Source organism: Haliotis rufescens, unplaced genomic scaffold (assembly GCF_023055435.1).
Source record: "Haliotis rufescens isolate VD_foot unplaced genomic scaffold, xgHalRufe1.0.p SCAF_12, whole genome shotgun sequence".
NCBI lineage: Eukaryota > Metazoa > Mollusca > Gastropoda > Lepetellida > Haliotidae > Haliotis > Haliotis rufescens.
The window spans coordinates 27249015-27262576 of record NW_025963802.1 but is presented as its reverse complement, the minus strand read 5'-3'; the positions used below and the strand labels follow the sequence as shown (position 1 = coordinate 27262576).

General features: G+C 37.8%; 1 protein-coding gene across 1 annotated transcript in view; it reads left to right on the top strand.

Annotated features, from left to right (window-relative positions):
• The first annotated feature begins 209 nt into the window (after positions 1-209).
• The window catches only part of LOC124116048 (pyridine nucleotide-disulfide oxidoreductase domain-containing protein 2-like), a 72802-nt gene continuing 59449 nt past the window's right edge, over positions 210-13562 (top strand). Inside the window, exon 1 of the mRNA XM_046477266.2 lies at positions 210-305. The gene's annotated coding sequence lies outside the window, so the exon portion shown is untranslated. The remainder of the gene's footprint in view (positions 306-13562) is intronic.

Below are 13562 nucleotides of genomic sequence, written 5' to 3'. Positions count from 1 at the left end.
TGCGCATTATGCTATCAGTGAAAAGCAGAAAACGAGACGTGTCTAAGTTCGTAATGACATTTTTAAAAAAGAACAGAAGTTAAAATACAATTGTTTATCTGATCAGATGTATGTAGATAATGTATGAGTGTAAACGATTTACACATACTACATATTTCCAAACGTATAAGCATTTGTGAGACAACATATATAATGACGTCATCCCCACGTGATATAAACATTACCACGTGTTTGTTTTGTGTCACCATTCGTGACCAACACGTGTTATTTCGGGGAAAGGGGCAAGTGGTGACGAATGGTGTCACGTAAGAACATTCTGAATAATGAAGTAAACTGCTGAGTATATGTCTGGGAAAATCATTAGTGCTGAATGTATATACATATATTGTATCTGGAGTAGTATAGACAATGGTGATTCTGGCTCACTTCCACTGGAGCCAGATTTATATTATATATACCTATACCGCTACTACAGAGGGAATTTTTTGTGTAAAAATGATGATGCGATTCAACGATCGTCATGAGATTGTAATGAAAATATTCTCTGTTATTTTTACTCATACACATAACATTATTTTGAACAAAGTGATATTCAACATTTTTACTAAGTTCTACATTCATTATAATGTACTAGCTAGGTGACCAATTTTGGAAATGGGAAAGAAACAATTGATGACCGTATTTGGTTGGTTTGACATCACTGATATAATATATACCTTGTGGTAATTCACGCCATTTTATAATTTTGTCCTGGAGCATAAATGTTTTTGTTGACATTATTATAGACTTATGTAAGAATTCGTTTAAATTTGATCAAACAATCTATTTTCAACCTCCAACCAGTTCTTTGGTTTTGGCACGGAATAATTGACGCGCTTGTTGTCTCCCCTGTTCTATGAACTTTTTTTTTCTCGTCTTCGATAATACCACTGGTCTTAAAGGGGCACTGATCTAAAGCAATTCCCCGGGACTGGTTGTTGCCTTTGTTATTGTTTTTTCCCCGTGAGTACCCGGATGTATAGCAGAAATCTAGACTAGTTCGCGACCTCTGCTGCGCCATTCGTAAGCGCATTCGTCACTTTTATGGGTAGTAATAAGTGGGTATGGTCACATTGATAAACAAAATGAAATACAGTTTTCGAGATAATAAGGAAATGTAGGTACCTTTGTGGGTAGCATCGGTAATGCTGACGAAGTTTTGATAAGTCACTTGCTTGGTAATTTTGCGATTTTCGTTTACACTATTTTGACTTGCAACACAAAGTAAATATTTCACCTGAGCATTGCTTTTTTACTGTGTGTATATTATTTTACTCTCAAAATGTGTAACATTTTCAAATTTATTAAACGACTAAATATTCAGTTATTTTACAAAGTGACGGAAAAACATTTCCATCTGTATTATTATGATAACGAATTCCAAACATTTTGATGTTTAAAGGGGCACTGATCTAACGCCATTCCCCGTACTGGTTGTTGAACTGAAGACTGAAAATGTTACGTTGAAAAGTACATTTCAATGTTGTTTGGCTTCTAATCCTACATAATAATCTGTTGTATTGTTTTTAGGCCCTTTTGCTCGTCTTAATCAATTTTAGTCAATCTGGACAGATTTTTCAGTCAAAATGACTGAAATATTTACACATTTTATAAATTGCCTGAGAGAATCACATTTTACAAATTGACGGTAATATATACACGCTTACAAAGGAAAAGACTTGTGAAAACAACGTCTATCACGCATTGAAGAATTTCCCAACCAAGACGTAGAGGAACAAGAACAAATCGGTTCAATGACACAGCAAATGAAGGAAAACAAAATGCAAATACCACAATTACAACCTACCAAATTTATGTGTATAAATTTCAGGCAGCTTCCTTGTTCGAGGAATGTATCCGTGAATATCCACACAAAGGAACAATATCCCATTCGTCTGCAACTGTACAAAGAAACTTATTCCATGTCACTTGTCTCTCTAACAATCAAATATTTTAAAAGATATACATCGTTTCGGGATATTATTACCCGTGTTCGTTTCTCAACTGATCACTTAGATTGTTTCAGGTGTTTCACATAGGTGTCAAGTCTCGAGGGTTGGCTGAGAAAGCCCACGTGACAACTATTTTCATAACGTCCACGGTTCCTGAAAAATCCATTGAGTGATAGATAACAATGAGCAATCAACCAACGTATTATCAGTTAACCCTTTGAACAAAGTATGTTGTTTTTACATCGGCACTTCACGCCATGATATGAGTGTATTCCCTTTGTTTTAGTAAACCTAGACATGTAAACACTCACTTTTGACATATCCACTGTGCAAGATAACAGTGATTAATCAATCAACATATTTTCTGTTAATCCTTTGATGACTAGGAACGATCCGTTGATTTACAAAAAAAGTAAATCAACTGATCATTCACCTCTTGCTGGGCTGCCACGTGCATATTACATAACACACATTTCACCTCACTTCAAACTTGGATTTAGATTGAATAATTACCCCAGACACAATAAATGCCAAATGGGAACCTTTGTCAGTAATCTAAGTGGTGCTACCACTAATTGTACCTGTAATAAATTCATTAACTGAGCATCAAGTGAATGACGACAAATACACAAGTGTAGGGTTATATCAGAAAAAGTGTATGACAACAAGGGAGAAGTAATCGTATTATCGACGCAATCCGAAATCCGAAAATGCTTTCACTGCATGGATACTTTTTTTATTTTTAAACTATAACCATCTGGGGTATTTGTAAATGACGACATCCGATGAGCTCCGCTGTTCTTTTTGTCTGTTTGTTTAGGCTGAAGAAATTAATTAACATGCGCCCTTTGTCAAAATCTTTATAGATTACAGTTAACCAAACAGTGTTCAAAAATGCGTAAAATAAATATTGCCTCCAGCCTCCAAGTTTATTTAGCTGTCCTTGCAGACGGTAGCCCAGTCTCTTGTCACGCTCAGTTGCGTTGCGTATCATCCGGGTACTCACGGGGAAAAAAACAATAACAAAGGCAACAACCAGTCTGGGGAATTGCGTTAGATCAGTGCCCCTTTAAGAGAATTGGATCGAATCTCCTGCTTCATTACATTGTATTTGGTTAGTTCTGACAACACTAAATGAAACTCATCCTCGGATATCTTACAATCAGCCAGTGCTGTTGAAATATGATCCTCAATGCTGTTCAACTTTGCTTCGGCGAGTATCCGAATATTATCATGTTCAACAGTATCCATCTTTACAGATGCTTCATCGAGCGCCGGATATAAACCCATAATTTAATGTATATTATTATATCATATAATAGTCTTCCAATGATCTTGCTTAAATGTTTTGAGAGTATACATCAACCTTATTAAATGTATATTATGTGGCATAAATATCTTAGTAAGCGAAATGCTTTCACCTTTATTAACTTGGACCCCCTCAAGGGTTGAAACGGGTGATACTCCCATATAGATAATACTGCAACGTTGACGCTCATGTTTCTTGACCCATTTAATTGAAAGACCTGGTAATATTTCAAAGGCATCTTCTGGTGCATCTCCAAACAAGACTTTAATAACAATTGTAGAAAGATCAGGTATAGCATTGGTTGATACTTTTCCCCTTCTAAATCCAAGTGTAGCTGCTAAGTTCTTGTAAAGAATTACATTCTTTTCTCCGATTTTTAAAATCAGCATCCCATTTGACTCATTTTGTGTGAGACTAGCTCCTAAAGGCTTAAAAATTTCATCACTGAGTGAGCATACGCTGTAATACCCATCAGATATAATGTGATAGTCTATACCTAGTATTAACTTATTATTATCTCTCACAGCACTTATATTGGTCCACCGCGGGTAATACGTTACATCGCATAGAGCGACTTCAAGTTGACCAGCTGAGTTATCGATAGCAAGAAGCAGTTGAATAGACTGACCATTTGTTATTCCTGGGAGTGTAACATACATATTAAATATACAAAGATACTATATCATAACTTAAATATGAAATCAACTTACATTACGAATCAGTCGATTTTAGTAAGTGCCTCTGGTGCAAGTTTTTTGTTAATTTCCCTGATATCTTTGAAAAATACAGGTTTGCGGCAACTAGCACCAAAATGGTGCATGATTGGTTCCACAATCCAATGCAATTTTGGCAAAACCTTATTTGATCTAAATAAGTCTGTTTTATCATTTCATGTGTACTATCAGATTAGACGTATACTTAAAGAAATTAGTGCCCCATTACCACAGGATCGAGCATGGAATGCATCAAATAATCCGTACAATATGTGGGCATATGAGCTTATTTGTTATGAATTTTATGTTTCTACAAGTAAAGATTGGCGTCTGAGTGGAGTTAAACATGGTCTAGGTATTCCGTACACTGGTGCACACTCTGTTAAAGAAGTCAGCGATGATTTACTGAAAAGAGGTCGGCTTCTTCCGTGCTTTGCTCTCTCGAGTAACGAGTGGAGAGACAATCATATGAACTTTAAGGATGGTGTTGCTTTCACCATCCAAAAGGTTGAGCAACCACCTGGAAATGCTTGGAATGAATTTCTATATGATAAAACAGAAAATAATTTTACTAACCAAGGAGTTGTAAGAGTTAATGAATCAATAAGAACTTATGTATGGGCAATTCTTGGTGCACAATCGCAAACACGAACGGGAATAATCGGTTCTGGGACGGCGCTCGATGCACAAAAACAGTTTGTCACAAATGTGGAGGATACTATTAATTCACCAGTTGACATACCATCTTCTATAAAACGTTATCAAGATGATTACAGTACGCTCAATCCAAAGTTGACTACATTTATGGGGCAGGACTATACATGTCTCCGAGTAATATGGAACTTAAGATCGGTCAAGTGATCGGTTATAATAATAAAATTGTTATTGCTACCGATCCACAAAACCCAGGTATAACTTCAGATATTAACACAGAATTAATAACGCAAACAAACACAGGTGAAATGGGAATGGTAAAACCGCAGATATCTTCAAAACCACAGCCATCTACTAAGGCACAGTCACAAGTGCCGCCACATATTACAGCTAAAAATCAACAACATATCGATGAAAAAACAGCGCTTATAGTAGGTGGAGTCGCGGCTGGTTTACTCATGATTTGGATAAATAGTCTTTAACGGATAAGTACAACAGCCTGGCAATTGCTACGATCAGTGCCCACAAGTTTTGACTAAGCCAAGTGGCGGTCTTAGCTAATAAATTCAAGAGCCAGGAAACTATACTACCTATTATACCGGGAAGTGCAGATGCGGCTTTCCCAGCAAGCTTTCCCAGTGCTTTTAAATGCTTTTTTATCCACGCTTTTGCACAATCTGGCCTTGGTAGCATGGGTGGTTCACCTCCACCGGTTAACGCGAGAGTCAAAGTTGATATAATAAATCCCAATGCGGTTAAAATACTGGCAATGGTTATCCCCTGTTCTCTGAACAATGTTTTAATTTTATCGGCCAGTGTGGTATCATCGTTGAGGACTTGATCGATAGTTTCTCGAATTCAACTGATTTGTGAACGAAGTGCCTTTCTATTTGTGGAAGCCGCTTCGAGGCGGGCGAATCTTTCGTTTTCTAAGTTACGCAATCTTTCCGCAATGCGGGGTCTACTGAATTCATCATCTGCCTGTTCAAGTTTTGTTTTCTCATAAGCTATATGCTTGTCAATTTCAGATAGCTTGGCTATATTATTGATGAGTTCTCCCCGCATTGTTTGCATTGCCTTGTCAAGGCCTCGTAATTCCTTAATACTGAGCCGCGAGGATGGTACCTGTAACGTGGAACTATCATAGTAGGTATCCAAGATTTGTCCGAGGGCAGCTATGCGCGTTCTTCCAAATTATCTTTATCTATGGCACCGAGTTCATCACGCATAGTCTGAAGAACTTTAGTAGTCTTCGCAGAAAGTTTTTCTTGTGACTAGTCTACAAAACCTAATTAATTATGAACAATATTGATGCCATATTTACTGGCTATCGTAGACAAGGCTAGGGGCTTAGGAGTACGAGAATTCATAAGATCAATATCCGGAGAGCCTCGCAGTTGCAATATTCCTTTACTATCTATCGTAAACTTTGAATAGTCATGACCAATAGGAGTTTCTTTTAAGGCATCTTAATAATCATTAACAGCTGGTTTCAAAAGTTCATCGTTAAGATTCATAAAGCTGGTTTCGTCAGTACCCTCTTTGATTGTACTAGTATCAGTTTATCAGATTAAAATCATTCATTTTTATATTAAAGGTTACATAATTTCAATATAAACAATGTCTTTGCAATGCGGACGCAAGTTAAACACGCAACATAGACTTCAGGATCCATTAGGAGTCAAAGCAATTCGCCAGTCTGTAACTATAACTAATAACCCGAGTACCATTGATCAGGATCAAACACTTCTGGTTCGCTTTCCTAATCTAGGCGCTCACGATGTCATAGTTCCAGGAACTGCACGACTATCATTTAGAATTAAGTTGACTTCTGCCGACGCTAACAGAGAGCTTGTTCAGAACATAGGTCGTGCGTTTGTTAAGAAAATTGCAATTAAAATTTGCGGTAATGAAGTTTGGAGTATTGACGATAGCGATGTATACTTCTGTTACATGGATATCTGGAGAATGGCTGAAGAACAAGAAAACTTACAGTACCAAGGTATTTGTAATCGGAACACATAGAGCGTGCGTGTGGGTGCTGATAGTGGCGATAATACCATCGTAGAAGATAAAGCTTTTGCTGATGCATTAGGTAACCGATTCTATATTCCGCTTGACTTTGAATTACTAGATAGTCACATGCCCTTTGATCAAGCATCCCTAGGCGATAGGTTAGAATACGAACTCACTTTTAATGACTACAGCAGAGTAATCAAAGCTGCTGAAGATGCTAGCTATTCTATTGATAATATCTCACTGGAGTATGATATGATAACAGATTCTGAATTAGGCAGACAAATTCGTAACCAGTATACCGGAAGTGTAGCCATTTTGTACGATCGCGTGCTTCGACACCAAAAGATCACCAGGAACAAAAGAGATACGACGTGGAATATCAATCTAAACGTCCCCGCGAGATCATTGAAGGGTATTTTAATGTTGTTTGAGGACCCTTCTAAAACATTTGCAAGAGATACTGAGAAGTTCTACAATCCCAAGATTACAAAAGTAGAATTGACTATCAAGGGCGTGCCTAATTAACTATATAGTCAAGGCATGCGAGCATATTAACAGTGGGATGAGATTAAAAAACTCCCTTCCATAAAACAAAGCCCAGAAGTTAACGTGGTTGTGAAAGATTTGTCTCTCGGGGATGTATCGCTCGCTGAATTCCTAACTACGAAGTATGCGCTATGGCTCGACATACGAACTACAGATGATGACCAACTACACGGTAGTGGGCGGAGAATAGAAAATGCCAGTGAGGGTGTTACTATACAGATAAGGAAGCTCTTCGAAGTGGCTGGTAAATTAAACATATATTTGTACGTGATTATGGACACGCAACTTAATATACAGAATGGAAGATTCATGCAAGTGATCTATTAATAATCTTTTACCTAAAGAACCACACTGCGCTATCATCTGCGGGAAAATGGGTTGGGGAAAAACAGCTTTTAATTCTTGATATTTTACAAAGTCATTATTGGAATGTTTTCGACCATATTATTATTCTGTTCTCGACTGTAAACGGTAATAAAACATACCTATTGAGAGATTAGGTAATGAATCATCCCAGGGTGTGCAAAGTTGATCAGGGCGATCGTTTACAAGACTGTTTACGAGTATGCCACGAAAAATACAAAGGAGAATCAACACTTTTCATAATAGACAACTGCAGTGTGAGTAAAGAACTTACCAAAAAGAAAGATATGCTTTCATATTTAGCATTCTCCAGACGGCATATGGAGCAAAGCATTTGGGTACTTACTCAAAAATACAACTCTGTTCTGAAAGATCTGAGAGAGCAGACCAAATGGGTAGCCCTGTTTCATTGCAAAGACCGGATTCATTTGAGGAATGTCTACGTGAAAATGATGTTATTTCTACCAAGCTCGAGCGAGATAAAGTCAGAAAACTGGTAGCGGAAACGAAGCACTATAAACTCGTATTAAAAACCGATCAACCAACTGCTTATGCAATTGCTTAGCAAAATTTAGCAAAAATATAGCAAACATATAGCAAACATATAGCAAAATATAGCAAAAATATAGCAAAATCAAGCGAAATATAGCAAAAATATAGCAAAAATGCGATAAATTGAACATTAGCCGTGATTATGTAATAATGTGGTTTGAAATCCTCATTCTTTCGCAACAGTTTATTATTTCTGGCTGTATTGGATATGCAATATTCCATTATGTTAGACTTAAATATTTCCTTAGGTATTACATTATGGAATGCGATGAATTTATCGAACAACTGCTCCAAGATGAGCCAGAACCTATGGTAAATAAATCTTTAGATAAACATAGAGAAAGACTCGCGGCTTTGGTAGCCGGTGGAAAATGTTCCCAATATTTGGGGAAAATTATACCACTGAAAAAATTCATAACATGACTGATGAAAAAATTAAAAACTATACGCACGTTACGAGTGCAGACTGGGAGCTACCATGACTAAAACAATTGGTTCTGTTATGTTACAACTATACACAGTTGTAGCTAGTACGTTTCTTCCTATCCTGGCAGAAAATTGTATGTATTTATGCGAATCTCTCGAGAAAGATCCATTCATCGAACACGCTATAAGCGTAGTAAGCTGTGAGTTTTATCATAGATACGGAATGTTCTTAGCGCCACTTACCACCGCTTTAATAACGGCTAGGTATTGTCAATTTATACATACGTCCTACTTACTAATAATGGAGACAGAAATACAACAAGTGAACGAGGAAACTCCGATTGCACCACAAGTGAACGAGGAAACATCACAAGCAATTGCACCACAAGTCAGAGTGACTATAAGAATCCTTGAAAAGACACAGCTGGAGGAAAGGGTGTGCTAGCGAGGAAGGCAAAGGCTCCCTATGTACTAGGGTTGTTGCTATAGCAGCGGTATTGTTTTATAAGGCCAGAGAAGAGAAAACTACACAAGTTCAAAAATTAGATGAGGTTCAATTAGAGTTAAGCCCTCATGTAATGTTATGAAAGCAATGACTACTCCAGTTACAGAAGGTAAAATGTTTGTAAACGCATCATATCATTCAGCAGCTATACCCGTATAGCTAAAATGATTACTAAAGCCACACCACCCAAGCTAGATTTAATGGTTATGATATCGGTATGATGGTTCTAGATGTAGGCCTAGCAATGGCTACAAAAAATATGCTAATCAAACAAGCACTTATCCCAGAAGACATAATGAAGTAATTAAACATTTGAATATTTTATAAACATATAGTATGGCATCAATTTCGATGATGGTGGGTGGAGCTGTTGTTAATGCTCTAGCTTTTTCGGGGAGTAATTATTTATTTTCTACTCTGAGGGAATCAAACGCTATAGAAATTGAAGAGGAGCGTAAACGACATAATAGAGCATTAGAACAACTCGAAACAGCCCAGTCACAATGGGCCAGGCGTAAAATGGAGAGATTAGATTTTATTAATGCGTAAAGACACTTGACCCAATACCAAGGCCAACACTCGCTCATTTTTATACACCGTCAGAGGCTCAGAAAGACCGCAAGATAGCGTTTATAGTTTTTGGGTTTTCGGTAGTTGCAATTTTCAGCTATACAATTACACAGCACAGCTATGATCTACGAGCTTAAAAGAGCTTAATGAGGGCTGGCTGAAAAGTTCTAAGCCTAACTGTGAGAGACCCGAACCAAGTCGATGGTTTTCATTTATTTCTCCACATAGTCCCCTTCCAGGTTTACACACTTTTGCCAGCAATGCTGCAAGGCCTGGATGCCGGTCAAGAAGAAATTTTCTTCAGCCACCCTAAAAAAGTCATTCACGGCGGAAATGACGTCATCATTACTAGGAAAATGGCGACTGGCTAGTTCCTTTTTCATTTTGGGAAACAGGTGGAAGTCTGACGGGGCCAAATCAGGTGAATAAGGGGGATGGTCAATGAGTTCGAAGCCACAATCATGGATCGCTGACATGGCAACCACTGATTTGTGAACAGGAGCATTGTGTTGGTGGAACAGGACTCCTTTAGTGAGCATTCCCCATCGCTTAGCATTGATAGCTTCACGCAACTGTCTCAGTAGGTCAGCATAATATCTTCCATTGATAGTCTGGCTTTTTACAAGATAGTCAATCAGCAGAATACCCTTGGAATCCCAAAAGACTGAAGCCATCACCTTTCCAGGAGAAGGAACCGACTTCGCTTTTTGGGGGGCTGGTGATTCCCGATGCTTCCATTGTTTAGACTGAATTTTGGTTTCTGGTTGAAAGTGATGAATCCAGGTCTCATCCATGGTTACAAATCGGGCCAAAAAATCATCAGGATCTGCTTCAAAACGGCATAAATTGTCAGGAATCTGACATGTTTCTTATCCGCTGTCAAGAGCTTTGGCACCCATCTTGCAGAAACTTTTGTCATTCCCAACTCGTTGGTGAAAATGTGCTCAACCCTCTCATGAGAGATTCCCACAACACTGGCAATATGTCGAGTGGTCAATCGTCGATCAGCCATCACCATGTCATGCATCCAGGTTAGTTTTCCGGAATGGTTGTTGTTGAAGGCCTTCCTGGACGCGGGTCATCGTCAAGGCTCTCTCTGCCAAGCTTGAATTCTGCAGCCCACTTCTTTACAGTTGAAAAGGAAGGGGCATCATCCCCTAAAGTGGAGACCATGTCAGCATGTGTCTGTGCTGGAGTTAGCCCTTTCAGTTGCAGGTACTTCATGACTGCCCTATAGCCAGTTTTGTCCATTTCTGGTGATTTCAATGGGTAGGTTCACAAGATGGTCTGGTACAAAGACAATAATAACACTACAGTTGCAGTTCTTATGTCTATGATTCATTAAATGATTGTATTTGTTGGTGGCAAAAGTTTGTTTCAATCCGATTGAGATATCCCAGAGGTTATTCTCGATGAGAAAAGCTGAATTGATTGATTTACTGAATGTTGATAAAAATCAATCAGTTGATGTTGATAAAAATCAACCAGTTGAGTTAAGATTTGTACCCACAGCCGGCGTTGGTAAATATCTAAGAGGTTGGAAGATGGATATTAATTCCAACATGGATGTTAATGATGATAAGCCCATCGTATCGAGCAAAATTAATGAGTTAGATGATTTAAATAGTATAAAATACCAGCTAACGGTTAAAATGTCATTGAGTAAAAATGACACCTAATATACCGAACCTTATTTCTGGAGCAGTCAACAAGTTATAACCAAATCTGATTCTATATGTGCATCATTAGATGCTTCAATTGAAGTGAATAGAATCGATAGTTTATATTTAGATATAGAAAATTATATGCCTTTCAAAGGTGGATCTTATATAGATTTACCCTCGTATTACAAGAAGAAAAAAGCCATATTTAATGTAAAAAATAAAGGCGATGACTGTTTCAGAATGATGATAAGATCTGCCTTGTTCCCCGCAGACAAAAATCCGGATAGACCTTCAAGCTATCCTCTAAACGATGGGCTCAACCTTGATGGTATAGATGAACCTACACCAATCTCACAAATTGATAAGGCGGAAAAGTAAAACAATTTAGCTATAAATGTTTTCGGAATTTCTTCTAAAGGAATTGGTGTACACAGGATAAGCTCCGGCCCAGAACATATTCCCAGAATCAATTCATTTCTGATCGAAAAAGATGGTAAATATCATTATACATGGATAAAGAGTTTTAGCAGGCTATTATGCGATCAAACAAAACATGTGGGAAAGAAATATTTCTGTGAAAGATGCCTGCATGGGTACAGCAGACAAGATCTTTTAGAAGCGCATAAAGAAGACTGCAGAGGTGTTGGACAGACTGCTATCAGGATCGATATGCCTAAAGAGGGAAAAAATATACTAAACTTTGAGCGTTATTGTAATCAAATGCCAGTACCGTACATAATTTATGCTGACTTCGAGGCACTTATCAAACCTATAGAAAATACCGAACACAGTACTGATAGTAGCTCTACATACAAAACTCAAGAACATATTCCTTGTGGGTTTGGATATATAGTTGTAAGGTATGATGGGAAAACAAACCCTCCCATGATGTATAGAGGTCCCGATGCAGCGGGAAAGTTCCTAGAATATCTACAAAATGAAGAGTGAATAATCAGGGAAAATTTATCGCGTAAGAAACCCATGTGTATGACGAGGGATGATTGGAGGGCTTATAAGAAGTCAACGAGTTGTCATGTTTGTAATAAACCCCTGAATGGGGATTCCATAAGAGATCATTGTCACGTCACAGGTAATATCGAGGAGCCGTGCATAACGAGTGTAACTTGAAACTAAAAATGAATTCTCAAACAATACCCATTCCTGTTGTGTTTCACAACCTTAGAGGATATGATTCTCATCTCATTATGCAAACTATCTCAAAGACCGATGACGGCTTAACGTGCATTCCTAATAATATGGAAAAAATATATCTCATTCTCGTTGACGAAAACTATACATTATACGGACAAGGGTGGGAAAGCTAGAACAAAACAAAGTAATGGACTTCAATTCATAGACTCCGTACAGTTTCTGTTATCTTCCCTGGACAATTTAGCTAATGCCAACAATCCCGATGACTTTGCAATAACAAATCAATATACTGATCAGATAACTCGTCATTTGTTGTTGAGAAAAGGTGTATATCCTTACGAATATATGAATGATTGGTCTAGATTTGATGAAACTAAATTACCACCCCTTGGATCATTCTATAGTAACTTAACAGAATCTAAAATAACCGATGCTGATTATGAACATGCTCTGACGGTGTGGGATAAATTAGGTTGTAAGAATTTAGGTGATTATCATGAACAGTACTTAAAAACAGATGTACTGTTACTCGCAGATATATTCGAGATATTTAGAAAGACATGTTTAAAACAATACGACTTGGACCCGGCATGGTACTATTCCAGTCCCGGACTTTCGTGGGATGTATTGTTGAAGAAGACTGGTGTAGAACTAAAATTACTCACCGATTATGATATGCACTTGTTTGTTGAGAAAGGATTAAGAGGTGGTATATCGATGACGAGGTATTCTAAGGCTAAAAATAAATTAGTGGAAGCATAGGATCAGAGTAAACCCGATACGCACATATTATATCTCGACACCAACAATTTGTACGGATGGGCTATGAGTCAACCTTTACCCACGGGTGGTTTTGAGTGGGTTGATGTGAATGATATCGATGTGATATTGATCCCCACAGATTCTGATGCGAATAAAGGGTACATACTATAAGTTGACTTGGAATATACAAAAGAGGTGCACAAAGACCATAACAGTTATCCGCTAGCTCCCGAAAGATTAATGGTTAATAAAGATTGGATGTCGGAATATAAACACTCCTTGATGGGCAATACTAGGTTAGCTAACGTAGAAAAACTTGTACCAAATTTCATGGAT